At 57.5% G+C, this 22,221-nt stretch overlaps 3 long non-coding RNA genes across 8 annotated transcripts; all 3 read right to left on the bottom strand.

Moving 5' to 3' along the window:
• Positions 1-9,966: 9,966 nt before the first annotated feature.
• LOC120325337 lies at positions 9,967-11,699 on the bottom strand. 2 transcript variants are annotated; one of them, XR_005567277.1, is made up of 4 exons: positions 11,597-11,699; positions 10,734-10,772; positions 10,120-10,205; positions 9,967-10,011 (listed from the first exon to the last, which is right to left on the bottom strand). It is a non-coding gene; the product is annotated as an uncharacterized LOC120325337 (long non-coding RNA). The 2 variants fall into 2 exon arrangements; XR_005567278.1 differs by having other exon boundaries at positions 9,971-10,011; positions 10,116-10,205.
• A 3,680-nt stretch (positions 11,700-15,379) lies between these two features.
• LOC120325336 lies at positions 15,380-17,111 on the bottom strand. 2 transcript variants are annotated; one of them, XR_005567275.1, is made up of 4 exons: positions 17,007-17,111; positions 16,147-16,185; positions 15,533-15,618; positions 15,380-15,424 (listed from the first exon to the last, which is right to left on the bottom strand). It is a non-coding gene; the product is annotated as an uncharacterized LOC120325336 (long non-coding RNA). The 2 variants fall into 2 exon arrangements; XR_005567276.1 differs by having other exon boundaries at positions 15,384-15,424; positions 15,529-15,618.
• Positions 17,112-19,721: 2,610 nt separating this feature from the next.
• LOC120325339 lies at positions 19,722-21,597 on the bottom strand. 4 transcript variants are annotated; one of them, XR_005567282.1, is made up of 3 exons: positions 21,556-21,597; positions 20,938-21,027; positions 19,722-19,762 (listed from the first exon to the last, which is right to left on the bottom strand). It is a non-coding gene; the product is annotated as an uncharacterized LOC120325339 (long non-coding RNA). The 4 variants fall into 4 exon arrangements; XR_005567283.1 differs by having other exon boundaries at positions 19,724-19,762; positions 20,942-21,027; XR_005567281.1 differs by lacking the exon at positions 19,722-19,762 and adding an exon at positions 20,789-20,833 and having other exon boundaries at positions 20,942-21,027.
• Between the last annotated feature and the right edge of the window lie 624 nt (positions 21,598-22,221).

Raw genomic sequence — 22,221 nt, 5'->3', positions numbered from 1 at the left:
CTGATTGAAAAAGCAGAATAGACTCGGTATTTAGGCTCACAACAGGAAAACCTCCCCTTCGTTTCCTAAAAGAAACTACATTAATCTGCACAGCTGCAGGCGCGTCTCCAGCTGTTAAAGCCTTTCAGCTTTTCAGAGGGTGAGAATGCCCTGCTAAGGAAGGCTGAAAAATGCTGGGAGCCTGCCCAGGTCAAAGAGCCCCTTGATTTTGTCTGTGTTCCAGTCCCCGGCTAAAGAAAGGGCAGAAACACCGCAGGTGTTGCTTGCCTTTTCCCTACGAGGTTTTGCCAGGCGCTGGGCCAGCCCGGGCACTGCGGGGGAAGGCCGGCAGTGGCCAAAGCCCGCCGCGTTCCCAGGGCAAGCGTCGCTTGCCAGAGCGCCCCCGAGCGCCGGGCCCTGCCTCACAGTCGCCGCCTGGCGGACACGGCCGGGAGCGGCACTGCAGCCGCGCGCGGCGCTGCAGCCGCGCGCCCCACCCCCCCTTGGCGAGACCCGCGGCGCCTTTCGCGCGTCCGGGCCTTTCTTCCCTAAAACCTGCCCTTGCCGAGGAAAAGCTGAGCAGTTCACAGAGTTGCTGTTTCCAGCCCAGCTTCCCAAAGGATTTCTCTCTCCCGGCAGCACAGACAGGGTCCCCGAGGCAGCGCAGACCCTCCCCGCGGGGGGGGGTGGTGCGTGTGCAATGCCAGGGCACATCCGAACCCGGCCCTGCGGCGGCACGCAGGTGCGAGCTTCTCCGCAGAGGCGGGAAACTTGCCTGTCGCTTCCCCGGCCTGCAGTCCCCGATGGCCGCGGGAGAGGCAGAAGAGCGGCCGCGCCCACCCGCCGCGCCCAGCTTACCCCGGGGACGATCTCCGTCGGATCTGCCGCCGTGGGTCGCTTCCGGGGGGGGGGGGGAAGGCGGCGGCGCAGCCCCGATAGCATCTCCAGGGCACGGCGGGAGCGGGAGCGGGAGCGGGGGCGGGAGCGGGAGCGGAGCGGAACGGGGCGAGCGGGGGGCCGCGGCGCCATCTTTAGTGTGGCCTCGGCTAAGTTCCGGTCGTGGCGGCGCCATCTTGAGTGTGGCGTCGGGGCGAACTTCCGGGCCGGGGCCGCCATCTTTAGTGTGGTCGTTCCGGTCCTGGCGGCGCCATCTTTACTGTGGGCTTGGCGGACTTCCGGGCCGGGGCCGCCATCGTTAGTGTGGTCGTTCCGGTCCTGGCGGCGCCATCTTTACTGTGGGCTTGGCGGACTTCCGGGCCGGGGCCTTTGGAGGACTTTCCGGTCTCGTCTTACGTTACTTCAGGTGACCGAGTTTACCCAATTACCGGCCCTCCTCTCCGAGTTCTGGCGTTCGCTCGTCCCCGCACCCAAAAAATCTGCGTTTATTCCCCCACAACACACCCCGAGGACGGGAGACGCGAGTCCGCCCTGCCGCCGGAACGCCCTTAACGAGAGCAGGGGCGGCGGCACCGCCACGACATCCACTGCGCAATGGCGTCGCCGGGCCCACTCTGGCGGCCCTTACTTACCACTGATCGCCGGCGTCTTTGCCAACGACGGCGCACGCGCCGGCGTGCCACCTTGCCGCCCCCCCACCAAGAACCAGAGAGCCAGAGCCCGACCAAACAACGCCCGGCTTCGCTTTCTTACTGCGGCTCCCCCTCCGCTTTTTCGGCTCCCTGGGGTTCCCCCACCCGCATTTTGGGGTCCCCGTCTCACATTTTAGGGGTGATGACCCCGCAATTTACGGGTCGGGGGGCGGGAGGAGAGGAAACGGGGTGCCCAAGAAGGGGTTTCTTTTTTTTTTTTTTTTTTTTCTCTTTTATTTCATTTTCATTTTATTTCCTTTTTAGGTTTTTTGCCTTTTTTTTTTAATTTTATTTTGTTTTTTATATTTCCTTTTTTATTTCGTTTATTTTTTATTCTCTTTATTTTTCATTTTCTCTCCCAGTGCTCCCCAGTAACACCCAGCAACACCCAGTGCTCCCCAGTGCTCCCCAGTAACACCCAGTGCTCCCCAACAACCCCCAGCAACACCCAGTGCTCCCCAGTGCACCCCAGTAACACCCAGTGCTCCTCAACAACCCCCAGCAACACCCAGTGCTCCCCAGTAAACACCCAGTGCCCCCCAACAACCCCCAGGAACACCCAGTGCTCCCCAAAAATTGACCCAAAACCGACCCAAATCACCCCAAAAGCTGACCCAAAACTGACCCCAAAACCTGACCCAAATCATCCCAAAAGCTGACCCAAAACTGACCCCAATCATCCCAAAAGCTGACCCAAAACTGACCCAAATCACCCCAAACAGTGACCCCAAACTGACCCCAAAAACTGACCCAAATCATCCCCAAAACTGACCCAAAACTCTGCATTTATTTGGCACCATTTCCTCTCAGAAACAACATCTCCGATTTAGTTGATTGCTAAAGCCATCATTTTAAAATCATCCCAGGAATCAAAAGGGACTGGAAAACACACACAAATCATTCCTGCACCCACCAAATCATTAGGAATTGGAACCCGATTCCCTCATCTCTCTCCTTGTGCTTCTTGGCTGGAAAACCTGATGATCCCCGCTGGCTATTTTTAGGCTGCTTTTCTTCCACAGCTCCTTTCCTCCCGGCTGAAACCTCCTGGCATATTCAGGGCTTACCTGGAGGGAAGCCCCTCTGAGGTATTTCCTCTCGCGGCAATGCTGTGGGATGAAGAAGTAAAAAAAGCACGTCAAGAGCTCCTTCTACCCCCTTCCCTCGCATACACCCTCCCAGTTTGCCCTTGGCAGCTCCATCCCCCCGGCACCCGCACCCGACGCTTCGGCTCCGCTGGGAAAGGGACAGCAAGTGCAGAAGCAAGTCCAGTGCTGGGCAGGGGCTCCCTGGGGAACGGCACTTCAGTGCTTTAGTCCGTGGCCTTTCCTGCTGCCCTCCCTCCCGGAGGCAGAGGATGACCCGGCCCTTGTTTCTCCCACGCTCGCAGACCCAGGTCCTGCTCCTTTGGCCCCACTTTTCTTGGCAGACCCGGCATCATTTCCCAGGGTCCCCAGGAAACTTCTGCACTTGACCCATTGCTGAGTGCAGAGCACAGGGCGAGGGAAGGACAAATTTCTCGGCACCCACCCCCTGGAATTTTCCTTCTCCGCAGCACGCTCCCGTTCCCGCTGTCTCTGGAGGTGCCCGCACGAGTCCGCCTTCTCCCAGCACCTCAGAGAATGTCCTCTTCACCCGGGTCCTGCTTACCGGCGTCCAACAAAACACGCTGACAACATTTTTCAGGATGCCAGTGGAGAGACATTAGAGCACACTGCCCAGGGAAGCTGAGCCTGCCCCATCCCTGCAAGTGTTCCAGGCCAGGCGGGACGGGACTGGGAGCAACCGGGGACAGTGGAAGGTGTCCCTGCCCACGGAAGACAGGCTGGCCTTTGAAGGTCCCCTTCAAACCAAATCGCTCTGGGATTCCCCTCTAAAATCACTACCCAAGAGACACAGCAATCAAAGCAGAGGGAACTGCTCACCGCTTGTTCTTACGCCAGCACGACCATCACGCACGTTGGACAGAAGGCCACGGGTTAAGTCATTCCAGATGCCTCGCCAACCCACGGCACCGAAGGAGGAGGGGCTGGAAAACGGAGAAAGAGACACCTTATTAGAAACCAAACCGAGTCAATCCGGGTCTTCCCAAGACAAGCTTTCCCTCCATCACACAAGAGCACTCACCGATGCCTCAGTTGATTGATGAGCTCCTGACGCTGACCAGGGTGAAGACCGCCCTGGAACCCGCTCCTATCCTGCCAGCACTGGGCTCCCCAGGGGGCTTTGCCAAGCATCCAATGGAAATTAAAATTACAGCCTGGGCAAAGGCGCTTCCCGCAGGACCGCTCCTGGCCGAGGCCACCGGTCCGTGCAAGTCAGACCACTGACCACCCGGGGGGGTTTTTGGGGGCACGCTTCCAGCTTTTATTCTCCAGAAGCTCCAGTTCTTTCTGGCACCGCTTGCTTCAGTCTTCCCCTGTTGGAAGAGGTCACTGAAGGCTTTCGAGGGGCCAGATTGCCAAAGCCCGGCCGGTCCATTCCCACGAGGAAAGGTAGCTTTGTCTTGGACAGGATACTGGGGGGGGAGACACAAAATAAAAGTTTAATTTAAAACAACTGCCTAGAATAGAAAGCAATTCAAACATAAGGCAGACAAGACTCGTGCAAATCTGAATACATTTGGCTTCAAAGGAGAATTATTTCCCTCTGCACCTAACAGAATGTCATTTTCACCCGGGTCCTGCTTACCATCGTTGAACAAAACACGCTGACAAAATTTTTCCTGATGCCAGTGGAGAGATATTAGAGCACACTGCACAGGGAAGCTGAGCCTGCCCCATCCCTGCAAGTGTTCCAGGCCAGGCTGGATGGGACTGGGAGCATCCAGCCGGGGATGAGAGCGGAAGGTGTCCCTGCCCACGGAAGGCAGGCTGGCCTTTGAAGGTCCCCTTCAAACCAAAGCGCTCTGGGATTCCCCTCCAAAATCACTCCCCAAGAGACACAGCGAGCAAAGCAGAGGGACTGCACTCCCCGCTTTTCTTACCTGCAGGCGCACACAGCACAGCACAGCACAGCACGTTGGACAGAAAAGCCACGGGGTTAGCCCGCCAGGAGGCCGTCCGGCACACCCACGGGCGAGCGAGGGAAGGAGGAGCCTGGAAACACGTAGTGAAAAAGACCCTTAATTAGGACCCACCGAGCAATAGCCCGGGTATTCCCACAGACAGCTTCACAGCGCCAGTCACACAAAAAGCACTCACCGAGACTCAGTTTGGATGGCTCCACCTGACCATGTGAGATACCTCCATGTGCCCCGGGTTGCAAGAATAACATCCTGGGAAGAAGTCCCCTGAACCAAAAGGCAAACTTAGTTATCACGGGTCCTCTCTTTCAGACTAGATTGCCACAGCATGCCCAGATCTGCACGACGGTTCTGTTACCGACGAGAAAACCACTGGTGGCTCCTCCCAAACACAGCAGGAGGATGTTATGGCAACCGCCGAAAGGTCCTGGGAACTTTTTGTAACTAAGGAGCAGGTGCTATCTTGAGTTGAAGGCATCAATTTGACAGACACGTAGTACAGCAAACTCTTCAGCAGAGCAATTAATTGCTGCCTATTTGAACAGCAGGGGAGAGAAAATGACGGTCGAAGGGAAGACAAGAAAAGCAGAACTGCAATCAGCAGCCTTTTCTTCCATCTCTCCCGAGAAAGTCTAGTTGGTCTGTTCTAATAATTCTATGCCCTTTTCTACACGAAACTTAGACCAAGGCTGAAAAAACAACTAGAAAACACGGAGAGAGGCTTTTTAGAATTTCACGTGATTTTCCCAAACCGACCCCAGAAAAGCTGAACCCGGTAGAATGTGCTCACCTCGAGGCCTTTGGTCTTTTTTTCCATAAGCTTCGTCACCTGATTGAAAAAGCAGAGTAGACTCGGTATTTAGGCTCACAACAGGAAAACCTCCCCTTCGTTTCCTCAAAGAAACTCCATTAATCTGCACAGCTGCAGGCGCATCTCCAGCTGTTAAAGCCTTTCAGCTTTTCAGAGGGTGAGAATGCCCTGCTAAGGAAGGCTGAAAAATGCTGGGAGCCTGCCCAGGTCAAAGAGCCCCTTGATTTTGTCTGTGTTCCAGTCCCTGGCTAAAGAAAGGGCAGAACCACCGCAGGTGTTGCTTGCCTTTTTCCTACGAGGTTTTGCCAGGCGCTGGGCCAGCCCGGGCACTGCGGGGGAAGGCCGGCAGTGCCCAAAGCCCGCCGCTTTCCCAGGGCAAGCGTCGCTTGCGAGAGCGCCCCCGAGCGCCGGGCCCTGCCTCACAGCCGCCGCCTGGCGGACACGGCCGGGAGCGGCACTGCAGCCGCGCGCGGCGCTGCAGCCGCGCGCCCCCCCCCCCTTGGCGAGACCCGCGGCGCCTTTCGCGCGTCCGGGCCTTTCTTCCCTAAAACCTGCCCTTGCCTAGGAAAAGCTGAGCAGTTCACAGAGTTGCTGTTTCCAGCCCAGCTTCCCAAAGGATTTATCTCTCCCGGCAGCACAGACAGGGTCCCCGAGGCAGCGCAGACCCTCCCCGCGGGGGGGTGTGGTGCGTGTGCAATGCCAGGGCACATCCGAACCCGGCCCTGCGGCGGCACGCAGGTGCGAGTTTCTCCGCAGAGGCGGGAAACTTGCCTGTCGCTTCCCCGGCCTGCCGTCCCCGATGGCCGCGGGAGAGGCAGAAGAGCGGCCGCGCCCACCCGCCGCGCCCAGCTTACCCCGGGGACGATCTCCGTCGGATCTGCCGCCGTGGGTCGCTTCCGGGGGGGGGGGAAGGTGGCGGCGCAGCCCCGATAGCATCTCCAGGGCACGGCGGGAGCGGGAGCGGGAGCGGGAGCGGGGGCGGGAGCGGGAGCGGAGCGGGGCGAGCGGGGGCCGCGGCGCCATCTTTAGTGTGGCCTCGGCTAAGTTCCGGTCGTGGCGGCGCCATCTTGAGTGTGGCGTCGGGGCGAACTTCCGGGCCGGGGCCGCCATCTTTAGTGTGGTCGTTCCGGTCCTGGCGGCGCCATCTTTACTGTGGGTTTTGCGGACTTCCGGGCCGGGGCCGCCATCTTTAGTGTGGTCGTTCCGGTCCTGGCGGCGCCATCTTTACTGTGGGCTTGGCGGACTTCCGGGCCGGGGCTTTGGAGGACTTCCGGTCGCTCTCTACTTCCGGTGACCGAGTTTACCCAAATTACCGGCCCTCCTCGCTAATTTCTGCGCTTTCGCCCCAAAAAATCTTCGTGTTATTCCCCCCACACACACCCCGGGAGAGACGGGAGACCGCGAGTCCCGCCCTGCCGCCGGAACCGGCCCTTAACTCGAGCAGGGAGCGCTGCACCGCCACGACAGCCACTGCGCATGCGTCGCCGGGCCCATCTCCTGGCTGCCCTTACTTACCACGTGATCGCCGGCGTCTTGCCAACGACTGCGCACGCGCCGGCGTCGCCACCTTGCCTGCCCCCCCACCCCGCCGCCCGACCGCCCGGCTTCGCTTTCTTACTGCGGCTCCCCCTCCGCGTTTTCGGCTCCCTGGGGTTCCCCCACCCGCATTTTGGGGTCCCCGTCTCACATTTTAGGGGTGATGACCCCGCAATTTACGGGTCGGGGGCCGGGAGGAGAGGAAACGGGGTGCCCAAGAAGGGGTTTCTTTTTTTGTTTTTTTTTTCTCTTTTATTTCATTTTCATTTTATTTCCTTTTTAGGTTTTTTGCCTTTTTTTTTAATTTTATTTTGTTTTTTATATTTCCTTTTTTATTTCGTTTATTTTTTATTCTCTTTATTTTTCATTTTCTCTCCCAGTGCTCCCCAACAACCCCCAGCAACACCCAGTGCTCCCCAGTGCACCCCAGTAACACCCAGTGCTCCTCAACACCCCCCAGCAACACCCAGTGCTCCCCAGTAAACACCCAGTGCCCCCCAACAACCCCCAGGAACACCCAGTGCTCCCCAAAAATTGACCCAAAACCGACCCAAATCACCCCAAAAGCTGACCCAAAACTGACCCCAAAACCTGACCCAAATCATCCCAAAAGCTGACCCAAAACTCACCCCAATCATCCCAAAAGCTGACCCAAAACTGACCCAAATCACCCCAAACAGTGACCCCAAACTGACCCCAAAAACTGACCCAAATCATCCCCAAAACTGACCCAAAACTCTGCATTTATTTGGCACCATTTCCTCTCAGAAACAACATCTCCGATTTAGTTGATTGCTAAAGCCATCATTTTAAAATCATCCCAGGAATCAAAAGGGCCTGGAAAACACACAGAAATCATTCCTGCACCCACCAAATCATTAGGAATTGGAACCCGATTCCCTCATCTCTCTCCTTGTGCTTCTTGGCTGGAAAACCTGATGATCCCCGCTGGCTATTTTTAGGCTGCTTTTCTTCCACAGCTCCTTTCCTCCCGGCTGAAACCTCCTGGCATATTCAGGGCTTACCTGGAGGGAAGCCCCTCTGAAGTATTTCCTCTCACGGCAATTCTGTGGGATGAAGAAGTAAAAAAAGCACGTCAAGAGCTCCTTCTCCCCCCTTCCCTCGCATACACCCTCCCAGTTTGTCCTTGGCAGCTCCATCCCCCCGGCACCCGCACCCGACGCTTCGGCTCCGCTGGGAAAGGGACAGCAAGTGCAGAAGCAAGTTCAGTGCGGGGCAGGGGCTCCCTGGGGAACGGCACTTCAGTGCTTTAGTCCGTGGCCTTTCCTGCTGCCCTCCCTCCCGGAGGCAGAGGATGACCCGGCCCTTGTTTCTCCCACGCTCGCAGACCCAGGTCCTGCCCCTTTGGCCCCACTTTTCTTAGCAGACCCGGCATCATTTCCCAGGGTCCCCAGGAAACTTCTGCACTTGACCCATTGCTAAGTGCAGAGCACAGGGCGAGGGAAGGACAAATTTCTCGGCACCCACCCCCTGGAACTTTCCTTCTCCGCAGCACGCTCCCGTTCCCGCTGTCTCTGGAGGTGCCCGCACGAGTCCTCCTTCTCCCAGCACCTCAGAGAATGTCCTCTTCACCCGGGTCCTGCTTACCGGCGTCCAACAAAACACGCTGACGACATTTTTCAGGAAGCCAGTGGAGAGACATTAGAGCACACTGCACAGGGAAGCAGAGCCTGCCCCATCCCTGCAAGTGTTCCAGGCCGGGCTGGACGGGACTCGCAGCAACCGGGGACAGTGGAAGGTGTCCCTGCCCACGGAAGGCAGGCTGGCCTTTGAAGGTCCCCTTCAAACCAAATCGCTCTGGGATGCCCCTCCAAAATCGCTCCCCAAGAGACACAGCGAGCAAAGCAGAGGGACTGCACTCCCAGCTTTTCTTACCTGCAGGCACACACAGCACAGCCAGGCACACACGTTGGGACAGAAAAGCCACGGGGTAAGTCCCATGCCGAAGGCCGTCGGCGACACCCACGGCGACGCAGGAAACAGGTGAGCCTGGGAACACGGAAAGAGACCCTTAATTTAGGGACCACACCGACAACTAGCCAGGTCCAGTCCAAGCTTCCACTGTCCAGTCACACAAAAAGCACTCCAAACCGAGGCCCATAAGGAAGGGCTCCTGACGCTGACCAGGTGGAATACGCCTCCCTGGAGCCCGCATCCGCGCCTGCCAGTGCACTGGGGCTCACCCAGGGGGGCTTTGCCAAGCATCCATGGAAATTCAATTAAAGCATGGGCAAAGGCGCTTCCCGCAGGACCGCTCCTGGCCAAGGCCACCGGTCCGTGCAAGTCAGACCGCTGACCAGCCGGGGGGATGTTCGGGGGCACGCTTCCAGCTTTTATTCTCCAGAAACTCCAGTTCTGTCTGGCACCGCTTGCTTCAGTCTTCCCCTGTTGGAAGAGGTCACTTAAGGCTTTCGAGGGGCCAGACTGCCAAAGCCCGGCCGGTCCATTCCCACGAGGAAAGGTAGCTTTGTCTTGGACAGGATACTGGGGGGAGACACAAAATAAAAGTTTAATTTAAAACAACTGCCTAGAATAGAAAGCAATTCAAACATAAGGCAGACAAGACTCGTGCAAATCTGAATCCATTTGGCTTCAAAGGAGAATTATTTCCCTCTGCACCTAACAGAATGTCCTCTTCACCCGGGTCCTGCTTACCATCGTTGAACAAAACACGCTGACGACATTTTTCAGGATGCCAGTGGAGAGATATTAGAGCACACTGCCCAGGGAAGCTGAGCCTGCCCCATCCCTGCAAGTGTCCCAGGCCGGGCTGGACGGGACTCGCAGCAACCGGGGACAGTGGAAGGTGTCCCTGCCCACGGAAGGCAGGCTGGCCTTTGAAGGTCCCCTTCAAACCAAATCGCTCTGGGATTCCCCTCCAAAATCACTCCCCAAGAGACACAGCGAGCAAAGCAGAGGGACTGCACTCCCCGCTTTTCTTACCTGCAGGCACACCCAGCACAGCACAGCACGTTGGACAGAAAAACCACGGGGTTAGTCCTGCCAGAGGCGTCCGGCACACCCACGGCGACCGAAGGGAAAGAGGGAGCCTGGGAACACGGAGTAAAAGACACCTTAATTAGGACCACACCGAGCACTAGCCAGGTCATTCCCACAGACAGCTTCACCGTCCGGTCACACAAAAAGCACTGACCTACCAGGGCCTCAGTTAGGATGGCTCCTGACGCTGACACCTCCGTTTGCCCCGGGGGGTCAAGAAGAACATCCCTGGGAAGAAGTCACCCTGAACAACAAAGAGGCAAAATTAGTGAAGCACGGGGGCCTCTTCTGACTAGATTGCCACCAGCATTCCATAGCAAATGCCACGACTATTCTGTTACAGACGAGAAAACCCTGTACTCCCAAACAAACAGCCAGGAGGTTTATGGGCACGCCTGAAAATTTCCTGTGAGGAGCTTTTTGTAACTAAGGAGCAGGTGCTATCTTGAGTTGAAGGCATCGATTTGACAGACACTTAGTACAGCAAACTCTTCAGCAGAGCAATTAATTGCTGCCTGTTTGAACAGTAGGGGAGAGAAAATGACAGTCTAACAGAAGACAAGAAAAGCAGAACTGGAATCAGCAGCCTTTTCTTCCATCTCTCCCGAGAAAGTCGTGTTTCTCTGTTCTAATAATTCTATGCCCTTTTCTACATGAAACTTACACCAAGGCTGAAAAAACAACTAGAAAACACGGAGAGAAGCTTTTCAGAATTTCACGTGATTTTCCCAACCCGATCCCAGAAAAGCAGAACTGGGTAGAATGGACTCACCTCGAGGCCTTTGGTCTTTTTTTCCATAAGCTTCGTCACCTGATTGAAAAAGCAGAGTAGACTCGGTATTTAGGCTCACAACAGGAAAACTTCCCCTTCGTTTCCTAAAAGAAAGGACATTAATCTGCACAGCTGCAGGCGCGTCTCCAGCTGTTAAAGCCTTTCAGCTTTTCAGAGGGTGAGAATGCCCTGCTAAGGAAGGCTGAAAAATGCTGGGAGCCTGCCCAGGTCAAAGAGCCCCTTGATTTTGTCTGTGTTCCAGTCCCTGGCTAAAGAAAGGGCAGAACCACCGCAGGTGTTGCTTGCCTTTTCCCTACGAGGTTTTGCCAGGCGCTGGGCCAGCCCGGGCACTGCGGGGGAAGGCCGGCAGTGGCCAAAGGCCGCCGCTTTCCCAGGGCAAGCGTCGCTTGCCAGAGCGCCCCCGAGCGCCGGGCCCTGCCTCACAGTCGCCGCCTGGCGGACACGGCCGGGAGCGGCACTGCAGCCGCGCGCCCCCCCCCCCCTCCTTGGCGAGACCCGCGGCGCCTTTCGCGCGTCCGGGCCTTTCTTCCCTAAAACCTGCCCTTGCCTAGGAAAAGCTGAGCAGTTCACAGAGTTGCTGTTTCCAGCCCAGCTTCCCAAAGGATTTCTCTCTCCCGGCAGCACAGACAGGGTCCCCGAGGCAGCGCAGACCCTCCCCGCGGGGGGGTGGGGTGCGTGTGCAATGCCAGGGCACATCCGAACCCGGCCCTGCGGCGGCACGCAGGTGCAAGTTTCTCCGCAGAGGCGAGAAAGCTGCCCGTCGCTTCCCCTGCCTGCAGGCCCCGCTGGCCGCGGGAGAGGCAGAAGAGCGGCCGCCGCCCCACCGCCGGGCCCCCGCTTACCCCGGCGACGATCTCCTGCAGAGCCCGACGTCGGATCTGCCGCCGTGGGTCGCTTCCGGGGGGGGAAGGCGGCGGCGCAGCCCCGACAGCATCTCCGGGGCACGGCGGGACCGACCCGGAGCGGAGCGGAGCGGAGCGGAGCGGAACGGAACGGAACGGGGCGGCCGGGGTTCGCGCCGCGGCCGCCCGGGATCGTCGCGCGTGCGCCGCGCGCCGCGGCGCGAGAGGGGTCTGCCCGCGCCGGTGCCTGCCGCCGCCCGCGAACCTGCCGCCCGCGCCCGGCGCCGCCGACCCCCCCGCCCCGTCCCCACAGCGGGAAGCGGCGCGGCGAGACGGCGCTGCGGGCGCGGGGCGGGGGTCCGGGTCGCGGCGGAGGTCAGACAACAGGATAGACGCCTCTCTGAGGCGAGGGGGCCTCTCGCCGCCATCTTTAGTGTGGCCTCGGCTAAGTTCCGGTCGTGGCGGCGCCATCTTGAGTGTGGCGTCGGGGCGAACTTCCGGGTCGGGGCCGCCATCTTTAGTGTGGTCGTTCCGGTCCTGGCGGCGCCATCTTTACTGTGGGCTTGGCGGACTGCCGGGCCGGGGCCTTGGAGGACTTCCGGTCGCTCTCTACTTCCGGTGACCGAGTTTACCCAAATTACCGGCCCTCCTCGCTAATTTCTGCGCTTTCACCCCAAAAAATCTTCACGTTATTCCCCCCACACACACCCCGCCAGAGACGGGAGACCGCCAGTCCCGCCCTGCCGCCGGAACCGGCCCTTAACTCGAGCGGGGAGCGCTGCACCGCCACGAGAGCCACTGCGCATGCGTCGCCGGTCCCGCTCCTGGCTGCCCTTACTTACCACGTGATCGCCGGCGTCTTGCCAACGACTGCGCACGCGCCGCCGTCGCCACCTTGCCTGCCCCCCCCCACCCCGCCGCCCGACCGCCCGGCTTCGCTTTCTTACTGCGGCTCCCCCTCCGCTTTTTCGGCTCCCTGGGGTTCCCCCACCCGCATTTTGGGATCCCCGTCTCACATTTGAGGGGTGATGACCCCGCAATTTACGGGTCGGGGGGCGGGAGGAGAGGAAACGGGGTGCCCAAGAAGGGGTTTCTTTTTTTTTTTCTTTTTCTTTTTTTTTTTCTCTTTTATTTCATTTTCATTTTAATTTCCTTTTTAGTTTTTTTGCCTTTTTTTTTTTAATTTTCTTTTGTTTTTTATGTTTCATTTTTTTATTTCGTTTATTTTTTATTCTCTTTATTTTTCATCTTCTCTCCCAGTGCTCCCCAGTAAACACCCAGTGCTCCCCAACAACCCCCAGGAACACCCAGTGCTCCCCAAAAATTGACCCAAAACCGACCCAAATCACCCCAAAAGCTGACCCAAAACTGACCCCAAAACCTGACCCAAATCATCCCAAAACCTGACCCAAAACTGACCCCAATCACCCCAAACAGTGACCCCAAACTGACCCCAAAACCTGACCCAAATCATCCCAAAACCTGACCCAAAACTCTGCATTTATTTGGCACCATTTCCTCCCAGAAACAACATCTCCGATTTAGTTGATTGCTAAAGCCATCATTTTAAAACCATCTCGGGAAGCAAAAGGCACTGGAAAACACACACAAATCATTCCTGCACCCACCAAATCATTAGGAATTGGAACCCCATTCCCTCATCTCTCTCCTTGTGCTTCTTGGCTGGAAAACCTGATGATCCCCGCTGGCTATTTTTAGGCTGCTTTTCTTCCACAGCTCCTTTCCTCCCGGCTGAAACCTCCTGGCACATTCAGGGCTTATCCGGAGGGAAGCCCCTCTGAAGTATTTCCTCCCGTGGCAATTCTGTGGGATGAAGAAGGAAAAAAAGCACGTCAAGAGCTCCTTCTGCCCCCTTCCCTCGCAAACACCCTCCCAGTTTGTCCTTGGCAGCTCCGTGCCCCCGGCACCCGCACCCGACGCTTCGGCTCCGCTGGGAAAGGGACAGCAAGTGCAGAAGCAAGTCCAGTGCTGGGCAGGGGCTCCCTGGGGAAGGGCACTTCAGTGCTTTAGTCCGTGGCCTTTCCTGCTGCCCTCCCTCCCGGAGGCAGAGGATGACCCATCCCTTGTTTCTCCCACGCTCGCAGACCCAGGTCCTGCTCCTTTGGCCCCACTTTTCTTAGCAGACCCGGCATCATTTCCCAGGGTCCCCAGGAAACTTCTGCACTTGACCCATTGCTGAGTGCAGAGCACAGGGCGAGGGAAGGACAAATTTCTCGGCACCCACCCCCTGGAATTTTCCTTCTCCGCAGCACGCTCCCGTTCCCGCTGTCTCTGGAGGTGCCCGCACGAGTCCTCCTTCTCCCAGCACCTCAGAGAATGTCCTCTTCACCCGGGTCCTGCTTACCGGCGTCCAACAAAACACGCTGACAACATTTTTCAGGATGCCAGTGGAGAGATATTAGAGCACACTGCCCAGGGAAGCTGAGCCTGCCCCATCCCTGCAAGTGTTCCAGGCCAGGCTGGACGGGACTGGGAGCAACCGGGGACAGTGGAAGGTGTCCCTGCCCACGGAAGACAGGCTGGCCTTTGAAGGTCCCCTTCAAACCAAATCGCTCTGGGATTCCCCTCCAAAATCACTACCCAAGAGACACAGCAAGCAAAGCAGAGGGACTGCACTCCCCGCTTTTCTTACCTGCAGGCACACACAGCACAGCACGTTGGACAGAAAAGCCACAGGGTTAGTCCTGCCAGAGGCGTCCGGCACACCCACGGCGACCGAAGGAAAACAGGGAGCCTGGGAACACGGAGTAAAAGACACCTTAATTAGGACCACACCGAGCAATAGCCGGGTCATTCCCACAGACAGCTTCACTGTCCCAGTCACACAAAAAGCACTCACCGAGGCCTCAGTTAGGATGGCTCCTGACGCTGACCAGGTGAATACCTCCCTGGAAGCCCGCTCCGCTCCTGCCAGGCACTGGGGCTCACCCAGGGGGGCTTTGCCAAGCATCCAATGGAAATTAAAATTACAGCCTGGGCAAAGGCGCTTCCCGCAGGACCGCTCCTGGCCAAGGCCACCGGTCCGTGCAAGTCAGACCGCTGACCAGCCGGGGGGATTTTCGGGGGCACGCTTCCAGCTTTTATTCTCCAGAAACTCCAGTTCTGTCTGGCACCGCTTGCTTCAGTCTTCCCCTGTTGGAAGAGGTCACTTAAGGCTTTCGAGGGGCCAGACTGCCAAAGCCCGGCCGGTCCATTCCCACGAGGAAAGGTAGCTTTGTCTTGGACAGGATACTGGGGGGGAGACACAAAATAAAAGTTTAATTTAAAACAACTGCCTAGAATAGAAAGCAATTCAAACATAAGGCAGACAAGACTCGTGCAAATCTGAATCCATTTGGCTTCAAAGGAGAATTATTTCCCTCTGCACCTAACAGAATGTCCTCTTCACCCGGGTCCTGCTTACCATCGTTGAACAAAACACGCTGACGACATTTTTCAGGATGCCAGTGGAGAGATATTAGAGCACACTGCCCAGGGAAGCTGAGCCTGCCCCATCCCTGCAAGTGTTCCAGGCCGGGCTGGACGGGACTGGGAGCATCCAGCCGGGGATGAGAGCGGAAGGTGTCCCTGCCCACGGAAGGCAGGCTGGCCTTTGAAGGTCCCCTTCAAACCAAATCGCTCTGGGATTCCCCTCCAAAATCACTCCCCAAGAGACACAGCGAGCAAAGCAGAGGGACTGCACTCCCCGCTTTTCTTACCTGCAGGCACACACACAGCACAGCACAGCACGTTGGACAGAAAAGCCACGGGGTTAGTCCTGCCAGAGGCGTCCGGCACACCCACGGCGACCGAAGGGAAAGAGGGAGCCTGGGAACACGGAGTAAAAGACACCTTAATTAGGACCACACCGAGCACTAGCCAGGTCATTCCCACAGACAGCTTCACCGTCCGGTCACACAAAAAGCACTGACCTACCAGGGCCTCAGTTAGGATGGCTCCTGACGCTGACACCTCCGTTTGCCCCGGGGGGTCAAGAAGAACATCCCTGGGAAGAAGTCACCCTGAACAACAAAAAGGCAAAATTAGTGAAGCACGGGGGCCTCTTCTGACTAGATTGCCACCAGCATTCCATAGCAAATGCCACGACTATTCTGTTACAGACGAGAAAACCCTGTACTCCCAAACAAACAGCCAGGAGGTTTATGGGCACGCCTGAAAATTTCCTGTGAGGAGCTTTTTGTAACTAAGGAGCAGGTGCTATCTTGAGTTGAAGGCATCGATTTGACAGACACTTAGTACAGCAAACTCTTCAGCAGAGCAATTAATTGCTGCCTGTTTGAAGAGTAGGGGAGAGAAAATGACAGTCTAACAGAAGACAAGAAAAGCAGAACTGGAATCAGCAGCCTTTTCTTCCATCTCTCCCGAGAAAGTCGTGTTTCTCTGTTCTAACAATTCTATGCCCTTTTCTACATGAAACTTACACCAAGGCTGAAAAAACAACTAGAAAACACGGAGAGAAGCTTTTCAGAATTTCACGTGATTTTCCCAACCCGATCCCAGAAAAGCAGAACTGGGTAGAATGGACTCACCTCGAGGCCTTTGGTCTTTTTTTCCATAAGCTTCGTCACCTGATTGAAAAAGCAGAGTAGACTCGGTATTTAGGCTCACAACAGGAAAACTTCCCCTTCGTTTCCTAAAAGAAAGGACATTAATCTGCACAGCTGCAGGCGCGTCTCCAGCTGTTAAAGCCTTTCAGCTTTTCAGAGGGTGAGAATGCCCTGCTAAGGAAGGCTGAAAAATGCTGGGAGCCTGCCCAGGTCAAAGAGCCCCTTGATTTTGTCTGTGTTCCAGTCCCTGGCTAAAGAAAGGGCAGAACCACCGCAGGTGTTGCTTGCCTTTTCCCTACGAGGTTTTGCCAGGCGCTGGGCCAGCCCGGGCACTGCGGGGGAAGGCCGGCAGTGGCCAAAGCCCGCCGCTTTCCCAGGGCAAGCGTCGCTTGCCAGAGCGCCCCCGAGCGCCGGGCCCTGCCTCACAGTCGCCGCCTGGCGGACACGGCCGGGAGCGGCACTGCAGCCGCGCGCCCCCCCCCCCCTTGGCGAGACCCGCGGCGCCTTTCGCGCGTCCGGGCCTTTCTTCCCTAAAACCTGCCCTTGCCTAGGAAAAGCTGAGCAGTTCACAGAGTTGCTGTTTCCAGCCCAGCTTCCCAAAGGATTTCTCTCTCCCGGCAGCACAGACAGGGTCCCCGAGGCAGCGCAGACCCTCCCCGCGGGGGGGTGTGGTGCGTGTGCAATGCCAGGGCACAGCCGAACCCGGCCCTGCGGCGGCACGCAGGTGCAAGTTTCTCCGCAGAGGCGAGAAAGCTGCCCGTCGCTTCCCCTGCCTGCAGGCCCCGCTGGCCGCGGGAGAGGCAGAAGAGCGGCCGCCGCCCCCCCGCCGGGCCCCCGCTTACCCCGGCGACGATCTCCTGCAGAGCCCGACGTCGGATCTGCCGCCGTGGGTCGCTTCCGGGGGGGGGGGGAGGCGGCGGCGCAGCCCCGACAGCATCTCCGGGGCACGGCGGGACCGACCGGGAGCGGAGCGGAGCGGAGCGGAACGGGGGCGGAACGGGGCGGGAGGACGGCGACCGCGTGGGATCGTCGCGCGTGCGCGGCGCGCCGCGGCGCGAGAGGGGTCTGCCCGCGCCGGTGCCTGCCGCCGCCCGCGAACCTGCCGCCCGCGCCCGGCGCCGCCGAGCGCCCCGCCCCGTCCCCACAGCGGGAAGCGGCGCGGCGAGACGGCGCTGCGGGCGCGGGGCGGGGGTCCGGGTCGCGGCGGAGGTCAGGCAACAGGATAGACGCCTCTCTGAGGCCAGGGCGGGGGCCTCTCGCCGCCATCTTGAGTGTGGCCTCGGCTAAGTTCCGGTCCTGGCGGCGCCATCTTGAGTGTGGCGTCGGGGCGAACTTCCGGGCCGGGGCCGCCATCTTTAGTGTGGTCGTTCCGGTCCTGGCGGCGCCATCTTTACTGTGGGCTGGGCGGACTGCCGGGCCGGGGCCTTGGAGGACTTCCGGTCGCTCTCTACTTCCGGTGACCGAGTTTACCCAAATTACCGGCCCTCCTCGCTAATTTCTGCGCTTTCACCCCAAAAAATCTTCACGTTATTCCCCCCACACACACCCCGCCAGAGACGGGAGACCGCCAGTCCCGCCCTGCCGCCGGAACCGGCCCTTTACTCGAGCGGGGAGCGCTGCACCGCCACGAGAGCCACTGCGCATGCGTCGCCGGTCCCGCCGCTCCTGGCTGCCCTTACTTACCACGTGATCGCCGGCGTCTTGCCAACGACTGCGCACGCGCCGCCGTCGCCACCTTGCCTGCCCCCCCCCCCCCCGCCGCCCGACCGCCCGGCTTCGCTTTCTTACTGCGGCTCCCCCTCCGCTTTTTCGGCTCCCTGGGGTTCCCCCACCCGCATTTTGGTATCCCCGTCTCACATTTGAGGGGTGATGACCCCGCAATTTACGGGTCGGGGGGCGGGAGGAGAGGAAACGGGGTGCCCAAGAAGGGGTTTCTTTTTTTTTTTCTTTTTTTTTCTCTTTTATTTCATTTTCATTTTATTTCCTTTTTAGTTTTTTTGCCTTTTTTTTTTTTAATTTTCTTTTGTTTTTTATGTTTCATTTTTTTATTTCGTTTATTTTTTATTCTCTTTATTTTTCATCTTCCCTCCCAGTGCTCCCCAGTAAACACCCAGTGCTCCCCAACAACCCCCAGGAACACCCAGTGCTCCCCAAAAATTGACCCAAAACCGACCCAAATCACCCCAAAAGCTGACCCAAAACTGACCCCAAAACCTGACCCAAATCATCCCAAAACCTGACCCAAAACTGACCCCAATCACCCCAAACAGTGACCCCAAACTGACCCCAAAACCTGACCCAAATCATCCCAAAACCTGACCCAAAACTCTGCATTTATTTGGCACCATTTCCTCCCAGAAACAACAGCTCCGATTTAGTTGATTGCTAAAGCCATCATTTTAAAACCATCTCAGGAATCAAAAGGCACTGGAAAACACACACAAATCATTCCTGCACCCACCAAATCATTAGGAATTGGAAACCCATTCCCTCATCTCTCTCCTTGTGCTTCTTGGCTGGAAAACCTGATGATCCCCGCTGGCTATTTTTAGGCTGCTTTTCTTCCACAGCTCCTTTCCTCCCGGCTGAAACCTCCTGGCACATTCAGGGCTTATCCGGAGGGAAGCCCCTCTGAAGTATTTCCTCCCGTGGCAATTCTGTGGGATGAAGAAGGAAAAAAAGCACGTCAAGAGCTCCTTCTCCCCCCTTCCCTCGCAAACACCCTCCCAGTTTGTCCTTGGCAGCTCCATGCCCCCGGCGCCCGCACCCGACGCTTCGGCTCCGCTGGGAAAGGGACAGCAAGTGCACAAGCAAGTTCAGTGCTGGGCAGGGGCTCCCTGGGGAACGGCACTTCAGTGCTTTAGTCCGTGGCCTTTCCTGCTGCCCTCCCTCCCGGAGGCAGAGGATGACCCGGCCCTTGTTTCTCCCACTCTCGCAGACCCAGGTCCTGCTCCTTTGGCCCCACTTTTCTTAGCAGACCCGGCATCATTTCCCAGGGTCCCCAGGAAACTTCTGCACTTGACCCATTGCTGAGTGCAGAGCACAGGGCGAGGGAAGGACAAATTTCCTGGCACCCACCCCCTGGAATTTTCCTTCTCCGCAGCACGCTCCCGTTCCCGCTGTCTCTGGAGGTGCCCGCACGAGTCCTCCTTCTCCCAGCACCTCAGAGAATGTCCTCTTCAACCAGGTCCTGCTTACCGGTGTCCAACAAAACACGCTGACGACATTTTTCAGGATGCCAGTGGAGAGATATTAGAGCACACTGCCCAGGGAAGCTGAGCCTGCCCCATCCCTGCAAGTGGTCCAGGCCGGGCTGGACGGGACTCGCAGCAACCGGGGACAGTGGAAGGTGTCCCTGCCCACGGAAGGCAGGCTGGCCTTTGAAGGTGCCCTTCAAACCAAATCGCTCTGGGATTCCCCTCCAAAATCGCTCCCCAAGAGACACAGCGAGCAAAGCAGAGGGACTGCACTCCCAGCTTTTCTTGCCTGCAGGCACACACAGCACAGCACAGCACAGCACGTTGGACAGAAAAGCCACGGGGTTAGTCCTGCCAGAGGCGTCCGGCACACCCACGGCGACCGAAGGAAAACAGGGAGCCTGGGAACACGGAGTAAAAGACACCTTAATTAGGACCACACCGAGCACTAGCCAGGTCATTCCCACAGCTTCACTGTCCCGTCACACAAAAAGCACTCACTGAGGCCTCAGGTAGGATGGCTCCTGCCGCTGACCAGGTGAATACCTCCCTGGAAGCCCGCTCCGCTCCTGCCAGGCACTGGGGCTCACCCAGGGGGGCTTTGCCAAGCATCCCATGGAAATTAAAATTACAGCCTGGGCAAAGGCGCTTCCCGCAGGACCGCTCCTGGCCGAGGCCACCGGTCCGTGCAAGTCAGACCACTGACCACCCGGGGGGATTTTCGGGGGCACGCTTCCAGCTTTTATTCTCCAGAAACTCCAGTTCTGTCTGGCACCGCTTGCTTCAGTCTTCCCCTGTTGGAAGAGGTCACTTAAGGCTTTCGAGGGGCCAGACTGCCAAAGCCCGGCCGGTCCATTCCCACGAGGAAAGGTAGCTTTGTCTTGGACACGATACTGGGGGGGAGACACAAAATAAAAGTTTAATTTAAAACAACTGCCTAGAATAGGAAGCAATTCAAACATAAGGCAGACAAGACTCGTGCAAATCTGAATCCATTTGGCTTCAAAGGAGAATTATTTCCCTCTGCACCTAACAGAATGTCCTCTTCACCCGGGTCCTGCTTACCATCGTTGAACAAAACACGCTGACGACATTTTTCAGGATGCCAGTGCAGAGATATTAGAGCACACTGCCCAGGGAAGCTGAGCCTGCCCCATCCCTGCAAGTGTTCCAGGCCGGGCTGGACGGGACTGGGAGCAGCCAGCCGGGGATGAGAGCGGAAGGTGTCCCTGCCCACGGAAGGCAGGCTGGCCTTTGAAGGTCCCCTTCAAACCGAATCGCTCTGGGATTCCCCTCCAAAATCCCTCCCCAAGAGACACAGCGAGCAAAGCAGAGGGACTGCACTCCCCGCTTTTCTTACCTGCAGGCACACACAGCACAGCACAGCACAGCACGTTGGACAGAAAAGCCACGGGGTTAGTCCTGCCAGAGGCGTCCGGCACACCCACGGCGACAGAAGGGAAAGAGGGAGCCTGGGAACACGGAGTAAAAGACACCTTAATTAGGACCACACCGAGCACTAGCCAGGTCATTCCCACAGACAGCTTCACCGTCCGGTGACACAAAAAGCACTGACCTACCAGGGCCTCAGTTAGGATGGCTCCTGACGCTGACACCTCCGTTTGCCCCGGGGGGTCAAGAAGAACATCCCTGGGAAGAAGTCACCCTGAACAACAAAAAGGCAAAAGTAGTGAAGCACGGGGGCCTCTTCTGACTAGATTGCCACCAGCATTCCATAGCAAATGCCACGACTATTCTGTTACAGACGAGAAAACCCTGTACTCCCAAACAAACAGCCAGGAGGTTTATGGGCACGCCTGAAAATTTCCTGCGAGGAGCTTTTTGTAACTAAGGAGCAGGTGCTATCTTGAGTTGAAGGCATCGATTTGACAGACACTTAGTACAGCAAACTCTTCAGCAGAGCAATTAATTGCGGCCTGTTTGAACAGTAGGGGAGAGAAAATGACAGTCTAACAGAAGACAAGAAAAGCAGAACTGGAATCAGCAGCCTTTTCTTCCATCTCTCCCGAGAAAGTCGTGTTTCTCTGTTCTAACAATTCTATGCCCCTTTCTACATGAAACTTACACCAAGGCTGAAAAAACAACTAGAAAACACGGAGAGAAGCTTTTCAGAATTTCACGTGATTTCCCCAACCCGATCCCAGAAAAGCAGAACTGGGTAGAATGGACTCACCTCGAGGCCTTTGGTCTTTTTTTCCATAAGCTTCGTCACCTGATTGAAAAAGCAGAGTAGACTCGGTATTTAGGCTCACAACAGGAAAACTTCCCCTTCGTTTCCGAAAAGAAAGGACATTAATCTGCACAGCTGCAGGCGCGTCTCCAGCTGTTAAAGCCTTTCAGCTTTTCAGAGGGTGAGAATGCCCTGCTAAGGAAGGCTGAAAAATGCTGGGAGCCTGCCCAGGTCAAAGAGCCCCTTGATTTTGTCTGTGTTCCAGTGCCTGGCTAAAGAAAGGGCAGAACCACCGCAGGTGTTGCTTGCCTTTTCCCTACGAGGTTTTGCCAGGCGCTGGGCCAGCCCGGGCACTGCGGGGGAAGGCCGGCAGGGCCCAAAGCCCGCCGCTTTCCCAGGGCAAGCGTCGCTTGCGAGAGCGCCCCCGAGCGCCGGGCCCTGCCTCACAGTCGCCGCCTGGCGGACACGGCCGGGAGCGGCACTGCAGCCGCGCGCGGCGCTGCAGCCGCGCGCCCCCCCCCCCTTGGCGAGACCCGCGGCGCCTTTCGCGCGTCCGGGCCTTTCTTCCCTAAAACCTGCCCTTGCCTAGGAAAAGCTGCGCAGTTCACAGAGTTGCTGTTTCCAGCCCAGCTTCCCAAAGGATTTCTCTCTCCCGGCAGCACAGACAGG

The sequence above is a fragment of the Pipra filicauda genome, unplaced genomic scaffold, assembly GCF_003945595.2.
Source record: "Pipra filicauda isolate LSUMZ 115617 unplaced genomic scaffold, ASM394559v2 scaffold941_size48390_pilon, whole genome shotgun sequence".
Taxonomy (NCBI): Eukaryota; Metazoa; Chordata; class Aves; order Passeriformes; family Pipridae; genus Pipra; species Pipra filicauda.
Note: the sequence above shows the minus strand (reverse complement) of the source record. Positions and strands in the feature narration are given on the sequence as shown.